The sequence below is a fragment of the Formica exsecta genome, unplaced genomic scaffold (genome assembly GCF_003651465.1).
Source record: "Formica exsecta isolate Colony F162 unplaced genomic scaffold, ASM365146v1 scaffold2, whole genome shotgun sequence".
Lineage (NCBI taxonomy): Eukaryota > Metazoa > Arthropoda > Insecta > Hymenoptera > Formicidae > Formica > Formica exsecta.
The window spans coordinates 1352252-1372559 of record NW_021849297.1 but is presented as its reverse complement, the minus strand read 5'-3'; the positions used below and the strand labels follow the sequence as shown (position 1 = coordinate 1372559).

General features: G+C 39.5%; 1 long non-coding RNA gene across 1 annotated transcript; it reads right to left on the bottom strand.

Moving 5' to 3' along the window:
* Positions 1–187: 187 nt before the first annotated feature.
* On the bottom strand, positions 188–20087 carry LOC115234410. Its single transcript, XR_003883914.1, has 3 exons — positions 19436–20087; positions 5961–6059; positions 188–619 (listed from the first exon to the last, which is right to left on the bottom strand). It is a non-coding gene; the product is annotated as an uncharacterized LOC115234410 (long non-coding RNA).
* Positions 20088–20308: the final 221 nt, after the last annotated feature.

Sequence of the window (20308 nt, the reverse complement as noted above, 5' to 3'; positions counted from 1 at the left end):
GATGCGGCACAAAGTGTCGAGTCAGGCAGATAGAATAAATGCAGGCGGAACATATAGATCGCGGTCAAAAACAGGATACACACCTTTATTTTTCATTTAGGAAATGGAACGCATTGAAGGAACGAGGAACCTCTTTAATATAATTGCCATATTTGTATCGAGGTAAATAATTCACAATATATAATTAAAATATTAAATATTTTTATATAATAATTACAGAGCTCGATATAGAAATGTTTTTATAAACCTTAAGCTATATGCAGAATTCAAGAGAATATCTAATCATAAATCGACACTACAATTTCTTATTTCGTTAATAACGTTGATGCAAAATAAAATTTGTAATTGCAGAAATGTAATTATGGAAAATCACAACATATTTATAAATAAAGAATTCAGATATATTTTACTTTGTTCTACTTTACTTTAACTTTTTTCTGCATATACTTGCGTAATGTCAATTTCCATAAAATAGGAAATAAGTAACAAGTCGAATATAATTGGCTAATATATATTCAATATTTTAATATTTCTTACAAATTATTGCTTATATTCTTTAAATAATCTTACCTCTGCGTTGGAAGTGCTTATCGTCGTTTAATAATAATCACCGACTTACCTAAAACACAAAATAATTAATATTAATTAGTAATAAGCATATAATAGCTCTTTCAATTTCTTTTATATTGTTATTTTATAATAATATGAACAGTCAATATTTTCAGTGTACTAATTGAACATTGTTTGATAAATAATTTATCTCAAATTGCGGAAATTTTGGTTCAATAATTCTTTTTATATCAAGCATCGCGAATATTCAGATTCAATAACGCGAGAGAACTGAACTAAACCTGTCCCCCGAGTTCGATAAGGACCAGCTTTCAGTCTCCATCCTTATCGCCGCACACATGTCTAACTCCACCAAAGGCTTTCTCCACCGACTGCTCTACCAACTACGACCCCAATTGAAAAGTCTCCTCGGCGTGGACTCTAGCGATGAAATAGTAACGCAATTAAATGCCGCCGACGAGCCCACGCCGGATATTGGCACTCCTCGGCCATGCAATGGTATTACCCTTCCGCCTCGTCGCAAATACATCGGTGCGTCCCCGCCATCCCCTGCAACCGCTGACTACATCGTATCGTATCCGTCACCACGATATCTGCCCCCTCCATACCATTCACTCGTTTCACCCATTCCACTTTGCGGCACAAAGGAAGTGCTTTGCAAATCGTCCAATATCGAGTGAAATTCTCGAAATTCTCGGTATCACTTTCCAATCGTCATGGATTGCGCGACGACGCGGAGGTCCAGAAAGGGAGGCTGAACAGAGATAAAGGTATAGGATCGCAAGTACAGAGGGTACGACCCGATTAAGCGACGACGCGTCCTACGATGCTCGACACTCTCCGCACGTACAACGACTCTCTCAGCTGCTCGGGATTCCATTCGCGCCAATGTCGGGAGACCGATGAAGACGGAGGGCAGCTCCGGCATTTGGCGTAAGAAGTCGATTATCATCCGGCTCGCAAAATACGTGCGAGAAGCAACGCCATCACGAATACAGAGAGCAAAACGTACATATTAAGCCTTGTGAGAATTATATACATTTCGTTTATATAAAGTTTGAAATATATTGAACTCACTCTTCTTATTTCACATATACAGAAGAAACACTCACCACAAAACTACAATTAATTTTACAAAAGATGGCTTAAATTTTAGCAAAATAGATAAACGTAACACATTGCCTATTCGAAAAGCAAAAAACAGATCTTTTTTTTTTTTTTGCTTTATGGATACGAAATATAACGCTTCTTATAGCAAGTTACAAATTGCGTATCCATTTAAAGGGTTAAAAGCTGAGTTTCCTCAATTTCTCGTAAAGGCTCGCTAGGATATTGTCGCGGGAATAGAAAGCGTAGGTGGAGACGGAAAGTGTTGTGAGGGACGATAGGAAGGAGAAATGGACCGAATTTGTCAGGCTAACAAGGTGTTAGCTTCTCGCCGCGGCGCGCCTCGACATCTGTAATGCTCAAAGTTAATTTCAGGCGCTTCGAGGGCACAACATCGACCGTTTGTCTGCAAGAGACGAGGTTCCCTGAGACTGGCTTCTGGAGAACGCTTTCGAAACATTGCTGATATTGCGAAGCACTAATTAAAATTGAATTTTTACTGCAGTAAAAAAGATTCACTATATAAATCATGCTAAAATGTCAGAATAAATAAATGCCTTATTTATTATTTGTGGTCTTTAAAGAATCATGATAAATAGAAAATAGAATTCCTTTAAAATAATACGTGATTAAAAATATGATGGCACGTAGATTTCTAACAGTTATATGATATTAAAAGCTCGATCATTTAACATAACGGTGTTGTGATTAGAAAAAAATCGCTAATATTAAACAACAAACTCTTAAGATATGCTTCCATAATTCACTGACTACGTAGACAAATATCGGATTTTCCAGAAAGTCCTTTGTTCGATCGAAGTTATCTTCTGCTGAGAAATGACCACAGTACGAGGTTAACAAAGTCGATGGAAATTGGAAGCGTCACCTATCCTGTCGTCACTATGACCGAAGCCGGGCATCGTACGTGCACGTAAAAGGGATGGCGACGACGAAAGGGGATGGAGTTGGATGCCAGGCGAGAGGTGGTTGGAAGAGGAGGAAGAGGAAGAGGAGGAGGAAAAGGAGGAGGAGGTAGTGGTTTGGCGAGGACACCGGGTGGAGTCGACGGCGTTGCCCAGCATCGACCAGAATATTATGGACTTATCAAGCCATCCTAATAGTCTCATCAGGATGCAAGCCTGCAGATCTCATCATCCTCGTCGTTCCTGGACCACATAGGAACGAGAGAGCAATGGCGTTTCCTGGCGTAGATAGTGTTATAGGAAGTAATAGCGGACTGGCATGTGCTATCCTAAGGCATGGATAGCTCCAAAAGACGCGAATTCTTAGTCGAGAGTCACGATGTACTTACATTGCATCTCCTACTTCCGTCGTTACATCCGAACAATCCTCGCACTGAAAATGCCATTGAACTTTCGTACCAAAGTGGACAGATTCAAAGTAAATAATAACTAATATTGGTAGTTATACAAGACCGAATATAAATACTTCTGAAAACAATTTTAAAGTTTTAAAGAGAAGTTTGTGTATTGCTTAACAAATTTAGCAAAAAAGATTGTAAATTTAAAACGCTGCGATTTTTCTACAGTAAAATCGATAGCTACAAAAAAATGTATGAATGCAACATTAATGTCTTCCTTATCTCCCTTTCTATCAAACAATTATATATATTTACAGAGAACTTTCTCTCATTATTTTTTCATATACTATATCTTCAAATATTATTTCAATATCTAGTTATTATTATCTGACGCATCTAAAATAAATTAATGCGTAAATTTTATTCAAAAGATCATAAATTATCAAAAAGACAACGCAAAACAAATTAATGCCGCAACCAGTTTGCAGCCCTCGCTGCAGCATATTGCATACCGTGTACGCGCAAGCACGAGGAATTACATAGTTTTGGGATATATATTGTTGTTTAGTATGGTTTAGAATTTCCATAGATAACGGAGAATTATAACGGAGGCCGCTGTCACGGGACCGAGAAATCGTGTGCTGTATAGATGTGCGTGTACATGTGTATATTGAAGCAGTTTCTTTCTTTCGAAGTTAATTCGCAAGAGAGAAAGCCGGAAAGAAGAGAGTCTATAATCATTACATTACTCTATCTCAGTTAAGAGAAAACCGAATTGCGAATTAATTAAAGTATCTTCTTGAAATTTAGATTGGAAGATGAAAAAAGAAAAGAGACGATGTCTAAGATATCTTCTCACATATATGTATATAAACTTAATGTCACAGAAAATATATAATTAATGTAAGGATATGATTCGAAATATAGTTTGTATTTAAATTGCGAATAGAATTATCAGTCATTAATCATTGTTCTTATAAATATAAAGAAAGATATTACGCGCGCGTCTAAGTAAGTAGCATAAATTGCGAAGTACGACGGATCTGATAAGCTCGTGCTAAATTGCGCGCGCGAGCACGGACCGCCTGACCTCCTCATCTTCCTGCCTGACCCTTCTGAGCCACAACTAATAACTCGGCTTTTTCTTTAACGACGAACTACAAACTAATCTACGGCACACGCGCGCTGTCGCTCGGCGGATATACTATTGGCGACCCGAAGCAGCCGTTCGTGCTCTTTCTCTCCACCGTGACTACTTTCCGGCTTGTCTTTCACACGATCGCGACAAGGGCAAGCGGAAGCTTCGTCGACGCAAAAATGATGCCGCTCTGACGGCCGTCCGAGACCGAGTAACCTACATTCTTTCGACCGAGCCGCGGACCACACTTGATCGTCCCGCGTACCCGTGAGAGGAGGTTAGATTTAAGCAACTCTGTGGAAGTTGCGGGCAGGGTCGGTTGGCCCGAGGGCGGCGGCAACTATTATAAACTGTAGCACCTCGAACTACCGCCTCCAGCCTTCCTTCTCTAACACCGGACGGGCCGCCACCCTTCTTCGCCCGACCGTCCATCGCCACCGCCCTTTACCTTGCTTCTACCTCGAATCCAACACCGTTCCCCATACTCACCCGCCGTCGTCGCTGCCGCCGCCGTCGTTCTGCGCCAACTTCCCCCCCTCTCACCCCGCTTCGACCCCAAATAACCTAGGAGCCCCATGCCAAACTAACCCGCGCCCCGAAACTCTCCCGGTTTCTCTCCTACACTGTACCCTCTAATCAATCAACCCCCAGGCATCTCGGCCGGTCTGCACCGGGGATCGCGGCTTTCCAGTCTTCACAGGAACGTCTCTCTATCTCGAAAGACGAAAGCATCGGCCAGAGCCGTGGGTAACCCCTGTTGCTGCACACAGTCCGCTGCAACCGGATAGCGCGCGCACACATACACATAGGCGTGCATTCATCGCGCGACCAGGAATCTCCATCTGCGGCGAACGAAGATCGAAAGGTTTCTGGTGAACCTCCGATCGACCTACTTGCCGGACGTTCCTGTGATTACCGTCTTGTCTATTGATTAATGCTCGTTGACTAATGCGAACCCGCTACACGAGACTCTCAAAGGCTTCTATGTTTAATTTATGTGTAGTAAGGTATAAATTATTTACACTTGAACGACCAAATTGGTCAGTTTGACCGCTAAATTCTTGTCTCTCAGCCATAATTTTATAAACTTCTAATTAACGTTAGTAACGAAAAGTATAAAAGGAAAGACTAAATTTTGCACTGTACAAAAATAATTTCCTATTTTATCTAATTTAGAAATAGAAATAGCATAGATAAAACGATTAAGGAAAATGAAAATCTATTATAATCCTCGAAATCCCGCTTAATAATAATTTAAATAATCCGTTCGATTAATCAGATAATTTAAAGCACATTTACTAAATGACATAAATTGTAGCAAATAACTCATTTTTCCAACTTTTACGGACTATAAAGTACGAAGAAAGCACTTTGGCATTTATCCACGTGAGCAAAGATGAATGTGATTCTTTACGGTAGCAACGGTGCCAGGTACAGTGCAGTTAATAGGTAATTATCGCGGTGCAATTTTGCTCGGCGCCCATTCCCATTCATTTCCTCGATATCTTCGGACGAGCCGCCGCATTTCGCTGTCCCTCCATCGCTTGGTTCCGATCGTGCATCGCGTTTCAATATATATACCGTCTTCTCCCATCGAGTCCCATTTAGTCCTACAGGCCTCGGCGTGACCGTACGCGCGCGATAGGAAATAGAGTAATTATAAGGAAATAACGGGCGTTGTCTATGTGGTGGGCATTGAAACCTTCGGGAGAATTTTGCCCCTCTTCGATGGGCGGACCTCGAACATGAGAATTCCAATACCGTGCAAGGTTATCGACATACCATAACGTATCGTTATTTATTAATCCTGCGATGCATACTTACCGTAGTTTAGCCCGATCCGGTTATAGCGCCGTAAATATAAATTCTATTTACATGTACACCATGCACGCGAATCGACCATCGATGACCGCGCCTCCACATCTGAAAATATAAAAGGCAAGATGTGTAATAATGTAGAAAAAAAAAAAATAGAAAGACGTAACAAAACATCGAAGCGAAAAATACGTAATTTGTACGCCATGTTTACAGAAAATTAGTCGTGAATCTGAATTAATTCGTCTAGACGGAAACGGCGACACTCCGCTGCGCTGATCGCACTTTCTAATTACACGAGCCCAACCGCGGACATTTATTTAACAACTCGACGCTCGCCGTAGAGTCTCTCGCAGAGACGTTAATTCGTTAACGTTTAATTGCGCAACTTGGCTCGTCCGGTACCCCTCGATCCAGTACCTATGAAGTTGCGTGAACGACGCGTTTTACACGCGCGTGTACTTGCGTGGAACTAATCGACGGGCCAATACCTCTCGTAGCGGTCCAGGGGATGCGCGATGCAATTAATATAATTACTTTCGATTACGGAACGGGTAGGAGAATGACGGGAAGAGGAAAGAAGATCTGTCTCTCTCTATCCTCCCTTTTCCAAGCTACCGTGCCGAGTCGCAAGAAAATTACGTACGCTTTGCGCACGGATACATGTATTTTCGTACACATTCAAACATTCTCCCTTCGCTTCATCAGCTCGATCTTTTGACTGTTTTATTGAATCAACGAGAATAAAGAGAATACTGTCAGTAAAAGACTTTGATTGCAAATAAATATATTTCGATAAATAACCTATTAAAGAAAAATGTTAATATATATTGTATCGGAATTTACTTCTTAATAGACAGATTTTCTCGCTATTTGTGATCGATATATTAATTGAGATATTAATACGTCTCTTTACTTGGATGAAGTTAGAAACTTTATATGACAAAGTATTATATTTTTATTTTTTTTTCGTCGATTATAATAACACGTAGAGCTTAACTGCAAACTTCGATAGTTTTAGCATGATGTACGCCACATCATTATTTTCTATATAAGATTGCTTTTATAATGTAAAACACATACTGACCTTTACTCGAGATCACTATCGTATGTACGACCTTTGTCATTTCTTTACGTATATGAATATATATATGGATATATAACTCAAGGTAAACCTTAAGGTTTACCCTCTCTTTTTTTGTGTACGTGCTAAATTTATCTCTGTCGCAAACTTATTAATGCAAGACGAAAGCAAAGACGCAGACACCTAACCATTTAAATTATGACATATTTCGCGATCTAGACAGATTTAATCGTTCTCTTGCGACTATCAATATTCAATTGGCACGTGGCTACAAAGAATTATCCGCGCAAATGGTGCACCTGAAATATGTAACGGGATGATCTTTGCGTTCAACCGAAGCGAATCCTACTTTGCACACGCTCGTGGATTGCGCGAGCGCGCGTGAATAACCACACTCGTGAGTTTACCAGAACGAAACTACACACGTGGTCTAGATGTATGCAATTTTGACTAGATTAACGCTGCATTATTCAGCTAATTAACTACTAGGAACCGGTCCAGCCCGCTGTTTTCGGTATCCCCCCATGGAAACAACGTCGTTTGTCTTGCACCTCTGCTCTCAGAAATACTCGTTCGGCATCGTCGCAGATATAAGCTTCTTGCAATATCGGTCTTTCAAATTTGTTCATTGCACCAAGTGAATGCGCTTCTAAGTTAAAAAATAATATTGCTGGTTTTCGTTTCAAGATTTTAAAACATATTTGAGATTGCGAGAATAATTTCTGTAATTATGAGCTATAATGACAAAAGAATATTTGACTAAATTAAATCTTTACGTAGCAATAAAATCTCTTAAATGACGCGATCATTTGCCACATAATTATTGAGATTAAGTAGTTCTCAATAATTTCAAAGAATATGACATTGTTACAATAAAGAAAATATTCAGAAATTAAAAGAAATGTACAGACATGCGAGAAACCAACTGGGATCAGAATATGGAAACCTATATTCAACCTGCCATACGCTTTTCGTATTGATTCGAAGAGCAGCGAACCACGAGCAAGCTATTCCGAGTTTGGCAATCATGTTCAACGTTGCAACCATCTTCTTCGGGAACACTACGCGATATTGCAGTGACGTTCGGCGTTCCTCTCAAGCGCGAGCTCTCTAAACTTTGGTCGAATCGAGGAGATGGTAAAGGAGGATAAGAGAGGAGGGTAGCGGTAAGGGGAGTGCGGCCGCAGAGAAACGAGAAAGGCGGTGCTGGAAATGGGAGAATGGCTGAATATTCCTCGAGGACGAGCACTCCGTCGGTAGCGTCAACGGCCGAGTCTAGGCGTAGCCGGTCCCAGAAACTAGAAACCAGGTATAGCTTTAATACAGAACTATCTTGATAACGCATAGATGAACACGTGAGGCGCCTTTGCCGCGTTTCCGAGCTACGAGTTTGCGAAATTATATTTATCACAATCTCATTCCCCTTTGCCAATCGAGTCGCAAAATGACCACTAATTATAATAAAGGACGGTGATATGTTAAAGTACTCTCAACAATGTGACATTAAAGGCACGGTCGATTTATTATTATTATTATTTTTTTTTTTTTTTGAGATAATCACAGTTCGTTTGATCTTTATTCGCGCACGAAAGTATATATGTATATATCGTACGTCTCTACATCATTTAATACTGAATGTAATTCTCAGTTTTATTTAGTATTCGCATTCAGTGTTAATGTAAGATAAAAATTATATACGGCTACATTTAGCGCTAAATGCGCCGTGAGAACACGGATCGTCACCTTCGTTATTAATGTAGAAGTATGGCTTAAGCTGCGCATATCTCTCTTTTTAAACATGACCTTCGTAAAAGCTTGTCATGCTCGACTTATAGAGATAACAGATGCAGAAATATCTCAGATTTATCACACTCTCCTTAAGATGAAAAAAGTATGAATAAAAATATCTTTTTATTGCAATTTACAATTGAAATATAAAAAAGTTTTAATTCAATATTATTATCGTGCAAAAACAGAAAGCCATAAAAAAAAATATATATCTTAGCAATTTTTGTATATATTTACTATATAATATATAAAAATTAACTATACATTTTTTTTATTTTTTTATCAAACAAAAATTTGTAAATGTCGCCGTAAAGAAAACTTTTTTTTTTTTTAAAGATATATATAATTTTAACAAAGTTATAGAGGAGGATATATTAATACATAATCTTCCTTTTATAAATATATATAATTTTAATTTAAGACTCAAGTATGTGTGTGTGTGTGAGTATGTTGTGTATATATGTTCCTCAGCGATAATTCTTATTTAACAATACACAAAGTTCTGAAAAAAAGTAACTATGATAAAGCTGTTCGTGTAGTTCGTGTAGTTGAACTGCTTTTGGCAATCAACATAAAGCAAGAAAATAACGCATATCGTTATCGACAATGCGTCTCATCGAGAGCTCTCTCGAGTCATTGGTGGCTGAAAATCGACGACGACGGCGACGGCGATAACGTTGCGAGCCAATTGGCGTCGCGAGTAAGTTCAAATGCAAAGGTATGCGATGGTATACGAGACCAACGCGGGCATTTCGCCTCCGGAGGGCCCTATGGCCACCACCCCCGCAAGTAGCGCGATCGCGTTATGCCACAGACTAAAACTATCGTTTGCGTAGATGTGTGCGCACGAGTATGCACACAGAGAGACTCCGTGCCACACTGTTTCCCCCCTTTAGCCAGCGCAACATCCCCAAGTCCGCTTCGCCTCGCCGAGCTACCCTCCCCCTCCTCCTCTTTCTCCATCCTCCACAAGAGCCCCGCGGCCACCAACCACCCGCTCGCCGTTCACCCTTCCTTATTGCAAGTTCCACGGTCCGTGCATTAAACTATGGAGTTGCCCAGGCATCGACCCGACCCAACCCGTCCACCCACCATCTGGATATGCGGCCCGCGCGCATATACGCTATGTACATTTCTAATCAAGCGATATTGTAACTGCGGTCTAACCTCCAAACACCACGGCCTCCACTACTGGCAACCACCCCCGCTTACTATCCCGGTCCTCCCTCTCAGTCGTTTCCACCGGTCGGTCTCTCCCCCGTTCCTCTCTTTCCCCCATTTGCCTCATTCGGAGTTTCATTCGGTCCTCCTTCGTACACTATCGCGTTCGTATTAAATTGCCGACTTGCAATCGTCGCTATCCACCACGCGGTTCTCTCGGGGTGGACGGGGGAACGGGAGGAAGGCGATTGACTCTGCGGGATGCAGTCACATGGTCGCGCCGATTAGAAAGATCGTGCATGGTGTTTCGAACTGGTTCGATATTGGAAAGTGAAGAAGAGAATCCGAGCAATTTACTAGTACATATATCTAACGCTTTATAATTATAAAAGAAGAACACGCACGCTTCGCGTACATTCTCATTGATACAAACTGTATCAACATGATTAAATGCTTTTTCACGAAACGTTACTTTTTTATTAAATTTACAAAGATTCTATATTTTCTTCTAACGATAAGTCGCATAAGATTGTTTTGCAAAATAAAATATTTTTTGTTCTTGTATAAATTCAAAATTACATGAAAGCCACATCCGACGTTAAAACATATGCGACAAGTTGAAATATTTTTTATAAAAAGTAATATTTTTCCATAAAAATTATAAATGCTGCGTTAATACATTTATATATTCAAAATTATTAATTATACGGATATTAATCTCAATGATATGCTACCTTTCAGCATATGAAGTACAGATGTCTTCGAGCTTCCTCCGCATGGCGCGAAATTCACGGAATATTATCGGTCTCTGTAATCACTGTTCCAAACCACACAAATATAGCTTGAGTCTCGTGACTATCATTAACTGAAAATAGAATTTATATTCGATCGTAATTGAAGTTACCGGTGCCCTGTAATCCATGGAACAAGTTCCCACCGAATGCGATAAATATATATACATATATGCTACAATGTTAATGTTGACATGAATGTGCGATCTGATTCATCGTATTAAATATACTGGAAAAGTCAATGAAACGATAAAAAGAATATTAAGAATAAATAAAGAGAAACGTGTCAAATCGCTGCAGAATGCTAAGTACGCAGTTTACATCATAATGGTATGTAACACGTGATTTAATCGTGCGTATGAAATAACCATTGCTTCCACCGGGACGACAAGAGATTTCATTTTACGGAAAATTCCAGTGAGAATGAACTCCATTTCGTGCCAAGTTATTTGACGCTCGATTAATGATACGTACATTACGGCATGTAACCGTCCCTAAGCCGGCGGCGGCTCGAACCCTTAGATGCTTAAATACCGACGTGGAGTAACACGATTTTGCAAACGATAGATCCGTATAATCCTCGAGGGATCATAACGCGCGAAAGAGAGAAGAAACGGGGTGAAAATTTGGAAGGGACAGCGTGACCCTTCGATCTTCATTAACGACCGCTTTCACGTCGCATCGTTGCTTTAGAAATTTAATTAACGGAATTAAGTACTTATAGAAAACATATAGTATCTCAATCTTGCCAAATATCTGACTAGTCATAATTTTGTTGCGATAATAAAAAACAAAAAAAAAAATAAAGAATGATTGTTATTCTAATTTCTCAATTAAACATATAATTCTAAATGTTACATTAATAAATCGTCATATTATACGTATTATACTAATTTCTCAATTAAACATATAATTCTAAATGTTACATTAATAAATTGTCATATTATACGTGCAACTCGAATATATTGAATTTAGCAAAGTGAAACGAGATGGAAGAGAAAACGCAACACTGGACCAAATTTTTGAAAACCTGTTTCGCTGAGAACTGCTCTCGAGAGTGCGGAGCTTTCTCACGATACCGATGACCACCGGTCATCTTACGAGATGCAAGAGTACCATGCGGAAAGAACGTATCCCCTATATCAGGTCCAGGGGATGAAACTAGTCGGACCAGGTTGATGATAATGCGAATACGTGATTTGAGCGGTAATATTCGCCTTGCCATATCGAGCCTAATCGAATAGTAACAAATTATTACAAAAAAATATATTACGCAAATAATAACACAAATGAAATCGCGCGTTATGTATATATAAGTAAACAATTATAAATAATAAATAATTATATAACTGTTTAACGGACATTATATCAAAATATAATATTTTAAACTAATTTATTGTATATAAATAAAAATTTGTTATATTTTAATTATTACATAATAAATTTTTTTTTTCTTTTTTTTTTGCGGAAGTGCATTTTGTGTACAGAGATTTACTATTATGATAAACTTTATTTCACAAATATAATGAATAATCTTTAATGTTTGTGTGGCATTATATGTGCCGTTAGAAAAGTTAAGTTAATATAAAGAAATTTACTAGGTAAGTAATTATTATTATTAAGAAATTTGTCACACGCTATTTCAAGATCACGTAAAGAACATGTCACGTCAGTGAATAAACTATCCATATATTTCCGCAATAATGAAACCAGTTTTGTTGCATCTTCCCATCACACATCTCATTACTTGACCGCTCCGCGTTCTCACGCTAAGCCTGGACCAATGGTAATCTCCTCTCACTGGAGAAGAAACGAGATCCTGAAAAGAGGGGTGGCAGGTTCTCAAAATCTAAGGACGAAATTCTGCATCGCAAATGCACGCGTGCGGTAACTCGCGAGCTAGTTACGCGTATTTCAAGAGACGAAAATGTGGGTCTGTCGGTCAGTATTGGGGATGCTGCGGTCCACGCAGCATCCCTCGTGCCCGTAAAGAAGTTTTTCTGTCGCGGCCAACGACTTCTCAAAATTTACGATCGTCGAAATTACCATCGCGTGCTACATCACTTCGGGTCGTAAAACATTTTTCTGACGTCCGAAGGATTCTCATCGAGTCAAGGCACCTTTGGTCACGCATCAAGTTCATCATCATGTAATTTTTCGAGAAACAGTCATTCATAATTTGGCGGTTCCTACAACTTTCATCATTCTACAACACGCACGCTGATTCAAAAGTCTCACCGATGGAAGGTTAAATTTTCTCATGACGTGTTTCTACTAAGCACGGTAAGCCAATCGTTTTTTTTTTGTTTTATTTATATATTATATTTATTTTATTTTTATTATATTTTATACGTACACACACACACATATCGTATAAAAAAATCCTACTCTATTCTTGGATTTCGGTCATTTCTCTTTCGGCATCCAACTGTATTATTCGCGTATAGCGGTTATCGAACGACATATCCGATTTTACTGCGAATTATTAAATCGTCTCTAGAGAGAGCATGAAGTAATATTCAGGACGAAGGAATATCGAGTTACATCCGAGCGTTCGACGTCCGTGACCGAGCCAGTTTGAGGCTAGAATTATTGATCTAATACTCGAGGAAGCTAAGCCGGGTGTCTACGTTGGTTCTGAACGTATCTTATACTTCCCATCCCACGCGCCGCGCTCCCGACTGAGCTCAAAGCCTCGAGGTTCGTAGCCCCGAAAGGAGCCTCATAATTAATCGCGTCCCGGGCGAAACACCCCGAACGGAGGTAGCCTGTCGCTGTACCTAAATGGATTCCCCGTAGAGATTCGCGAAGAGTCTCTGGAGTCTCTCTGGAACGCCGGATATGCGATCCAGCTCGAATCTTCGTCATTCTGAGAAGAATTATAATCAATTCTATTAACTATAATTTAATTAATTGTATTATCTCTCTTTCTTCGCGATTAAATCTAGAAAGTGACAAAAAATTAATTGAATTGATAATGAAAATTAATTGATATTAATAAAATATAGACAACATTGGTAAAATATGAACGCCATATTAATGTCAATTAATATATCAATAAAATGAAGAAGATCAAGTATATAACAAGAAAGGGATTATCGTTCTCAGATAGGACATGGATCGCTTCAAATTTAATTGCTACTCAGCATGCCGTCCGTCATTTGATATCCAATAATTTCATAGATATTAAAGGTTACCAGTCCCTCACCTAGTAATTAAGCTTGTTTTAACGAATATTCAAAGCTAACCGATTTCAAATTAAATTACGATTTGACGCTTGATAGGCTTATTTTTCCAAATCATCTTAAATCTAAAAAAATAGAAATTACGTATTAAAGTTATGAAGAAATCTTTGTAAATCATATAATTTCCATTTTTTAACAATATAGATTAAAAATAAGCTCTTCACTTGTACATATTATGAAGAGTCTCTGGAGTCTCTCTGGAACGCCGGATATGCGATCCAGCTCGAATCTTCGTCATTCTGAGAAGAATTATAATCAATTCTATTAACTATAATTTAATTAATTGTATTATCTCTCTTTCTTCGCGATTAAATCTAGAAAGTGACAAAAAATTAATTGAATTGATAATGAAAATTAATTGATATTAATAAAATATAGACAACATTGGTAAAATATGAACGCCATATTAATGTCAATTAATATATCAATAAAATGAAGAAGATCAAGTATATAACAAGAAAGGGATTATCGTTCTCAGATAGGACATGGATCGCTTCAAATTTAATTGCTACTCAGCATGCCGTCCGTCATTTGATATCCAATAATTTCATAGATATTAAAGGTTACCAGTCCCTCACCTAGTAATTAAGCTTGTTTTAACGAATATTCAAAGCTAACCGATTTCAAATTAAATTACGATTTGACGCTTGATAGGCTTATTTTTCCAAATCATCTTAAATCTAAAAAAATAGAAATTACGTATTAAAGTTATGAAGAAATCTTTGTAAATCATATAATTTCCATTTTTTTAACAATATAGATTAAAAGTAAGCTCTTCACTTGTACATATTATGAGTCAAATATAATTTTCGGTTGACTATTTCAAGAGTCCTCGTCCCGCAAAATCTTTCCTTTATTTTCTTCAAATTCTGAAAGATGTACGTAATCTTTTTACTATCAAAATTCTAAAATCATTGATATTTCTTGAGAACTAGTAAACGCAAGCGTCCATTACCACCTCGATGATCCTGAAGCCAAAGCATCGACAAACACTCGTAAACGAGGTACATACGCCGGAGGTGGGACCTTAGAGCGAAGTGTTAGGTCGGTCGGTCGGTCGGTCGGTTGAAGGGAAGGGTGGAAAGGGGGATCGGGCCAGGTTGGAAACTACGTGCGGCCGGTGATTACGTCGATCGTCGAAAGAACAAACTCCGGATTGGATTAAGCACACGGTGCTGCACGGCGCGGCACCTTTCCCATTTACCGGCCGTGGCCGACGTCGCCCCGCCACGGTTTACCATAAAGTTTACAACTTCTGTCAAGCTCCGCGCCCACTGTAACCGTACTAGAATGACGACAGACCGACCCTTCTGGTCCTCGGCGTCCCTCCACGATCAGCTTCGCACTCGCGCCCACGCTCGTCCGCCCACACACGGGCATCGCAAAACGAGTGCACCGGCCGAGTTAACGACTACGTTCTCATTGTGCGCGCGAAAACACTACGATCATTGAGTACGAGGGAAACTTTAGTCTGAGAGATAAGCAGCCCATAATTTCAAAACTCGCTGCAGTTTCCGTCCATGCACCGTAAGTTTAGCATTTTTAGAGCTTGTCCCAAGATATTTTCGTTCTATTCTCTTTACGTTAGGAGATAAATGTTTCAATAAAAATATAAATTAATTTTTAATGTTTGTAAGAATGACGACAGACCGACCCTTCTGGTCCTCGGCGTCCCTCCACGATCAGCTTCGCACTCGCGCCCACGCTCGTCCGCCCACACACGGGCATCGCAAAACGAGTGCACCGGCCGAGTTAACGACTACGTTCTCATTGTGCGCGCGAAAACACTACGATCATTGAGTACGAGGGAAACTTTAGTCTGAGAGATAAGCAGCCCATAATTTCAAAACTCGCTGCAGTTTCCGTCCATGCACCGTAAGTTTAGCATTTTTAGAGCTTGTCCCAAGATATTTTCGTTCTATTCTCTTTACGTTAGGAGATAAATGTTTCAATAAAAATATAAATTAATTTTTAATGTTTGTAAGAAATGAAAAGAGTTTTATTAAATTTTACATTACGTGAATATATATTTAAGAGACACATATTCTTAATAAAAACTTAAATTTTTAGATTTTATCTCAAAAAAAAATTATCGATTCTGTCTCAATATTTATCTCAATTTTATAGTTTCAATTGTTGTATGTAGCAATTTTGTGTGTAAAATATCATAATATAAGCAATCGGTCGAAACATAATTTAAATTATCGTTATCGATTAGAATAACCATCTAGAAATTAATAAATCACTATAAGACTTATACGTTAGTTGCTTTTCTGAATTTCCCGAAATTACGTTTATCTCTTTAAAATGTTCTTTAACGCTTATCAATTTCAATGTACTCTGTTTCAAGCTTATAACTTTCAATTTACATAAAGGTAGGTTACTAATAAGCCAGCGAAACTAAATACTAGAATATTTTATATCTCCATAGAAAAGAAATTCTATCAATATCGCATAAATCATCTATAATTCATGTATTAAATCGTAATTTTTTTATTATATATTATATTATTTTTGTATCTTCTCTCTAATATTAAATACAAGCTGATACGTGAATACAAATGGACGCGGCGTCATACCCTTCGATGCAAATTACATCGGCTGTCCCTCCCGTATATTTCAGGGGTGCGACTATCTACGAGGGTCGAGCCACCCTTTCCTTAATTCGCAACTAAGATGGCAGCCGACTCGCCAGCCATTTAGTTTCCCCAGCGATCCCGCAGGACTTCTTGCTCGTTGCTCGTAAGCTCCTGTCTATGTGTCGGATCGTGTCGGTGGATAGAGAGAGGGCGACGGGAACCGCGCGGTCATCGTCTCCGCATAACGTGGGGCAGGATAATTTTCTCAATTTCGCCGTGTCTCTCGTGGGGTCGGTCGTTAAGGGTTCGAAGTGAGATTTTGACGGGGGGAGAGGGGGGGGAGGGTTTGAGGAAGGTTTCGGGGAAGGGGCTGGTAAGGGTTAGACCGTAAGATAGTTTGATAGGCTTGGTTGCCAGGAGACCTCTAAGGCCTTAGCCCGGCTATCTAATGCCGAGAAAGGCTACCCAGGAATACATATATATATACAAGCCCGGGCTTATAAGTGATCCTGCCTATGTACTCGCCCGCTCGCACTCGCATTATTCGCCTTGTCTGTCTATCGCCTCAACACTCGAAGCGATACGCATCAATAAGCGAGGTGATAAGAATTTAATACAAAAGTCGCAAAAAAGTCCAAGACAGCTGTTTGCATATAAAATGCGAATGCGCAACACAAAAAAAAAAATCTTTTTTTATAGGTCATGTAAAACATAAAAATTGTCAGATTTCTTCAACTATTTTAAAATCAACTTTCTATTTTTTAACATTATATTCATATTTTTATAATTATGATTTTGAACTAAAATCTTATTAAAAATAAAGCAATAAAAGTAAAAGATACTCTTTCTCTCTCTCTCTCTCTCTCTATAAAAATTAGAATAAAAAAGACATTGATTAAACTGAAAAAATTAATCCGATTGACTATGAATCTCTCATGAACATCTCTATAGTAAGCGTGAGAAAATTCAATCACAATCAAACACCAGATAAGGAAAATGTCGAATAGCTGATTGTGCACCATGAACAATTGTGTGAACTGGAACAATTCCTAGGAAACTTGTTGAAGTTTCTTCACTGGAAACGTGCAAATGTTCTCCACAATCGAGCACTTCCTTCAAATGCTCGAAAAGTCGAACGGGCGAACAGATAACTGATTTCCACAATGCAAAATCGAAATAATTCAAGAAGACAAATTTATTGTAGTTAAGATGTTTTTTATATATATTCTTTCTCCTTTTTATTACATAAATCGTCCTTAAAATAATGATGGCTAGAAAAAAAATCGCCAAAATAATTTAATTATTCTAATATATTTCTTTTGAAATATTATAATATTTAAAATCTCGAAAGACATTTTGCATCGGAAAATGTAACTTTATGTAGAAGATAACCACTTCTATATATATTATCTGCAAAGAGAGTTACGAAAAATATTTTGATACGATTAACATATTCACGATTAAAAATTCTGTGAAAATTCACTCTTGTTGGTACGCAAAAAGATATTTTGTTGTCCAATGCTGGCGCAGCCAGAATGTCTGACCTCGATGCGAGCAAGCGTGACAGCTTAAGTAACGTCTCGACAGGGTTTACAGGGTTTCAGCGAGTCTTCGCTTCCTGCGAACGATTTTAGCGCGCGGGCATTAACGTCGCGTAATGTACCTCGCATGCATACCTAGCAGACAACGAGTATAAGGCCAGAGATACTCTCGCGGCCAATGGCTGAACGTGGTAGTCCTGTACAGAACAGTTTTACCGATAAGACCCGCCGTGTTTAACAGCCCCCGGCTAAAGCACCGCTCAAGCTCGCCCTCCACCTCCCCCATTGCCTCCGTTCTCCCTCCTGCCGCGCGACCCACCCCCCATGCTCATTCACCATAGAACATAGACCGTGTTATATTATATACGCGTACCTATAGGAACTACCATGCAACATCCTACGTAATCGTTGCGATCTTATAGCGATCTATTCTGAAATGTCGACAGTCCAAAGAGAAAGCGCTCGCTGAAGAGAAAATCGTGAAATCGTATGCAAATAATGTCGCAGGAAAATGAATCATCACTTGCTTTTAAAGTTACGGCAACCACTGCTTCATATATGAATTCTTTAAACAATTTTTCAAATGAGTTATTATTTCAAAAGCAAAATATATATAAAGATCTTGCGACATATTCGATGTATATTTTTTTTAAATAGCACAATTGAAATCAAGTTGTCAAAGGTAAACTAAAAGTATACGAGTTAATTATATAAAGACATGCATATTTAATCGCAAAATGTTTTCATCACTCTCACCTAAAAACCGATTTTTCAAGTTGTACGTAAAAACATTTATTCTCTATTAAAAAATAAAAATAAAAAAAAACCTTTATATACGAGTACTGCATCACGCATGCAAAGCGCCCGGCAAAAGACGGGACACGTGCAAAAAAGCGCCAGCAGAGAACATTCAAGGTTACGCGGCGTGAAGTAGGGGATGAAGAAAAAAGAAGATACGAGGAAGCTTTCGGGCAGCATTCGAGATACGTGTAGCGGTCTCCGGGAGGGCGCAAGAAACCACCTTAGTGCCGGATCAATAGAAGAAGGGGGGTCGGTATGCTCCTACCATGAAGGGAGCGGGAGGGGTGGCCGAGCTACACAGAAAGAGAGGGAGAGAGGGAAGAAGCGAAGAGGGTAACGACGGCGAGGGTGGTAAACGGGAGGAAAAGCGGGGTGGCGGGGAGACGAAGTGGAAAAATCTTAGGTTCCCAGCACGAGGAGAGACCGTGCGGGGAGAGTTCGTATCGGTGGGGGTAAACCTTAGACAAGAGGCGTGGTCTGTACGTCGTTCTCACCCCACGGTTTTCCACCGAGAAGCAACCCTTATCGCCGACGTGGAAGCCACCATGGACGTCGGTTACGACGATCGCAGAGGAACACACGCATAGGTGGCGGGCGGAAAGATGCCGCTTGCGGAGAATCCGCCGGATTTTCATCTTCTTAACACTCTCTCACCATCCTCCCCACCCCCTCATCCCATTCTCGCATCCGCGTCCGTCCATTCCCGTATGGACACACTTCTTTCCTCACATACGTTTCCCCGTCGGAACCGAGCCGCATTCTTCTTCCTCCTCGATCTCCTCATTCGTCTCGTTTCTTCTCCCGAAATAAAGATCGATAATGACGAAGCATTTGCACGACGGCGACAATAATAACCACGACGATGACATTTTAACGACGAAAACGACAACGATGATGATGAAGACGCGAACCGCGGACGAACAGTATGTCCGTGACGAACGAGAGCCGCGCAAGCAGAGCTTTTTTATCGGGCAATGGGTAGACGAACCCCGAAGAGTGAAACGAAACTCGTAGCGGCCGTGCTTTTTTACGGCGCATGCGGCTATTCCGTGGGAAAGCCGGTGGTGGGGTTGAAAGAGAATCGAACTCGCCGCCCGGTTCACCCTTCTTCCCTCTCGCGCACGTTGTACGTTCGGCGTTTATTTTCCGGAGAAAGTGAACGAGATACGATCGATTCATCGGCCGTGAGATACGCACCAAAAAAAAAAAGAATATTCAGACGCGATTTTTCGCAAAATAACTAGATAACTTATTGATAATACAAAAGAAGATAAAACTAGAGAATATTACAAACTTTTTCCTCAAAATATTTAACAAGAATTTAATTATTTTATATATACGAATTATATACTATGTATAGACAGATT